Here is a 3,907-nt window from a genome sequence, read left to right on the forward strand (position 1 = left end):
AACATGTCCCACAAATGTTGGCCATAGACTCTCTTGTTCTGCCTCAAATGACACCTTTTCCTGGCACGAACATGATGCACTTTCTTAAAAGCAAAGTAATCTGTCAGAAGTGGGATTTGAACCCACGCCTCCAGGAGAGACTGCGACCTTAACGCAGCGCCTTAGACCGCTCGGCCATTCTGACTTCTATGAGCAAAGAGTGAAATGCGTCCGCAGGTGGTATGCTCGAAGGGCGATCAACACGACAATTCAAGAAGGAAAATAGACTATTTGAACATAGCAAGAAGCAAAATTCAGCAGGTTTTCTGCAAATTACGGGTTGAGTTTGCATTCCAGCCATGGCCCCCTTATAAATTGTTACCATAATAAGCTTTGAATGATTTTATTCTGGAGTACCACTGAACATGTCCCACTAATCTTGTCGGCAAACTTGACGATAGACTCTTTTGTTCTGCTTCAAATGACATAAACTGCACCTATTCCTGGCACTAACATGATGCACTCTCTTAAATGCAAAGAAATGTGTCAGAAGTGGGATTCGAACCCACGCCTCCAGGAGAGACTGTGACCCATTTAAAACTTTATAAGTTAACAAAAGAATCTTAAAATCTATTCGATAAAAGACAGGCAGCCAGTGTAAAGATGCCAGAGTTGGCCTTATATGGTCATGCTTCCTGGTTCCTGTAAGAAGCCGTGCTGCTGCGTTCTGGATCATTTGAAGTCGCTGAATCTGCGATTTATCCATCCCTCTATATAAAGAGTTGCAGTAATCCAGACAAGTTGTTCTGAAGGCATGGATGAGTCTCTCAAAGTCCTTAAAACAGAAGTAAGATTTAACTTTTGCTAAAAGCCGAAGGTGGTAGAAACTCAATTTAACGTCAGAACTAACTTGTTTATCTAGCTTTAAAGAGCTGTCAAGAATGAAACAACGTTTCCTGGCAGAGGTCTGACAAGACTGAGCCAAGGAACCAAGAATCTGATTTGGATTTGTAGTCTGAAGTTTTTGACCAAATAATTGAACTTTAGTTTTGCTTTCATTGAGGTGAAGAAAGTTTTTTTCCATCCATAATTTAACTTCAGCTAAACAGTTTATCAACAGCTGAAGATAATCATTTGTACCATTTTGTATTCTAAGGGGCAAATAAATCTGGATGTCATCTGCAAAGCAATGAAAGGAAATATTAAATTTTTGGAAGATCTTACCAAGAGGCAGTAAATACAAGATAAACAAAATGGGTTCTAAAATTGACCTGTGGGGAACACCATACTTTAAAGATCTGGCCCTAGAACAGGATTGATCAAGATGAACAGAGAAAGTTCTGTTTCCCAAATAAGATTTAAACCATTTGAATACTGAGCCTTGCAGGCCAACACAGTGTTTTAATCTATGTAAGAGAATCTGATGATCTACAATGTCAAATGCAGAGATCAAATCTAAAAGTAATAAAACAGCAACGTTGCCTGAATCAACTGTTAAGAGGAGATCATTATACACTCGGAGCAAGGCAGATTTAGTGCCATGAGCAACTTTAAACCCAGACTGAAACTTCTCAGTTATATTATTATCTTTTAAAAACATTTCAAGCTGAATAAAAACTAATTTTTCAAGAATTTCAAGTATAGTGGAATTTGTTTACAATAACGGAACAACCAATGAGTGTCCTTTTCAAGAAAGTAAAGCAATTAATTAAAATGCTCTGAAAAATGAAATAAAATGCTAACATTTTATTTACTGGATGCTGTTTTTATATATGAACCATATCATTATATAAAACTGTTAATATAAAACTTAGTCTCATGTTAACCATCTGCTACAGGACATTTGGTAAAACATACCTGCATTTAACACAACGGGCATGGAAGTAAGATCAGTCTCTGGGATAAAGCAAGCTCCTGCAAGGAGGAGCCAAAATGTTACCACGTGGGAAATTCCCACTGCACTTTCTCATGAACTAAACATTCTCAAAAACGACAAAAACGACATAATAACAGAACTAGCGTGGCCCAGACCAAACATATTACAACAATATGCAAAAACAAAAACCACAAACACACTTCACAAAATGCATAAATAATATTTCTTTATCACATGGCAGAGACACGTTACCTCGTCGGTGATCCTCATGGCCCTGAGGATTACCCATAATACCCCACTCTTTCTAGCGTGAATGCAATACAACTTTTTTCTAGCAGATGGTGCATTTTAGCAGGATTTAACCTGAACCATTTTAACTATGTTACACTATCACATGTTTTGATTTTCACTTTTCCATATTTGTCACTTTGCAATAACTTTAAATATGCATGTCCAGTGTTTTCTTTCAAAAGCATTTTTTGACTTCCACCTTAATTTATTTTATTTATTTTTTCCATTCTCTTTGGCTTATATCCCAAGCTGATTAAACTCCAGGATAGAGGGTCAACTTCCATGCAGTTTAATGAGAAATTTGTCTAACTATTTGCTCTTTGTGGAGTTGAATGTCGCATGTACTCATGCATTTCTTTAAATGTGTGGTTCTGGTATCAAATTTAGGCACTGCCTTTTTTATATAACACTGGAGGTAGCCAGTAAAGATGAGATTGCAGGGAACTAGTAGAGGCTATGCTGACATTTTTATTCCAGTCTGAGAATATTTATCGAAATTACAGTGTAGATTTTTAGAGGCCCTTCAGTAAAATTAGCCTTGATCTTTTGTTGAACTGATTTAGGGAGAAATCAGTATGTGAACCTTAAACAGCTTTCAACACAGCTGTATCTTTTTCTTTGAGCTTCATGCAGTTTTACAGCTCTAGGCTGGCTGACAAGTTTGAAGCTATTTGCCATCTTAAAGGGTCTGAATCACATGAACAAACTGATTTCAAGTGTTTGTTTCAGTAAAATGAAAATGTGGACAAAAGGTTGAAATTGAGACGTTTACATTTTAACTAAATGTTTCAGAGCTAAAGCTGTAGAAAAACTTAAATCTTGAAACAGCATCTATTTTCTCTTACCTTTGGAATGACAAAATACATTTAAAAGATTTGATTTTTACAGCTAGCAAACAGTTCAACATTGAGCAATATAACTTTTAGAAGTTTATACTGAAGATATCTAGAACATAACACAAATCACAATAACTCTGTTTCATGTCATGATGCAACAAACTGTGTTCAAAGGGAAACAGGAGTAAAATATCTCCCACATTTTTTCACTTTCTGGAATAAATTGCACTTCAGAGTTCAGTGACTGAAATAAACCAAACAAATCAAACTAGAACTTTTTTTTGTGATGAACTGATATAGTTGTAGACCTGAAATAAAGTGTAAATAGTTGAACTAAAAGTTAGAAACCGAACCTAAGCATTACTTGTTTTGAGTTTACATATTTCAGCAGAATCTCCAGTGATGTAAATATAAACCCCAGCCAGCAGCGGCTGAGTGAATCTGGTCTGGACTCTGTGGATCAGAGTCATGGATTCAGAGACGCTGTAGAAGGACAGAATACCTGCTCTGTGGTCCAGGTACACTCCGACTCTGGAGGAAACTGGACCTGAGACAGGGGTCCAGTCATTGTTGTGACCAAATTTATAACCATCTTGGGAACAATTTAATGCCCAAGATTTGTCAGTATACCCAAATCCACATTTTTTCCCACTTCCTACTCTGCAGATATTCTTGTATGCGACTGCTATAAAAGCTCCTCTTCCTCTCCTCTCCACCTCCCAGTAACAACGTCCAGTCAGACTCTCTCTGCTCAGAACCTGAAAGTAATGAGTGAATCTGTCTGGATGACTAAATGGTTGCTTCATCCATGTCACCTTCTTGTTCCCCTCTGATAGTGCCAGCTGTGTTTGTGCTGTGTTTGGATCCAGAGTGATTTCACATGAATATCTTAAGAATCCATCTCTGCTCTTTGGTTCTGGTTCTG

At 37.3% G+C, this 3,907-nt stretch overlaps 1 non-coding gene across 1 annotated transcript; it reads right to left on the minus strand.

Annotated features, from left to right (window-relative positions):
- Window positions 1-101: 101 nt before the first annotated feature.
- On the minus strand, window positions 102-184 carry trnal-aag (transfer RNA leucine (anticodon AAG)). Its single transcript has one exon. It is a non-coding gene; the product is annotated as a tRNA-Leu (tRNA).
- Between the last annotated feature and the right edge of the window lie 3,723 nt (window positions 185-3,907).

The sequence above is a fragment of the Poecilia latipinna genome, unplaced genomic scaffold (genome assembly GCF_001443285.1).
Source record: "Poecilia latipinna isolate Pla-1442-1.1 unplaced genomic scaffold, P_latipinna-1.0 Scaffold1439, whole genome shotgun sequence".
Taxonomy (NCBI): Eukaryota; Metazoa; Chordata; class Actinopteri; order Cyprinodontiformes; family Poeciliidae; genus Poecilia; species Poecilia latipinna.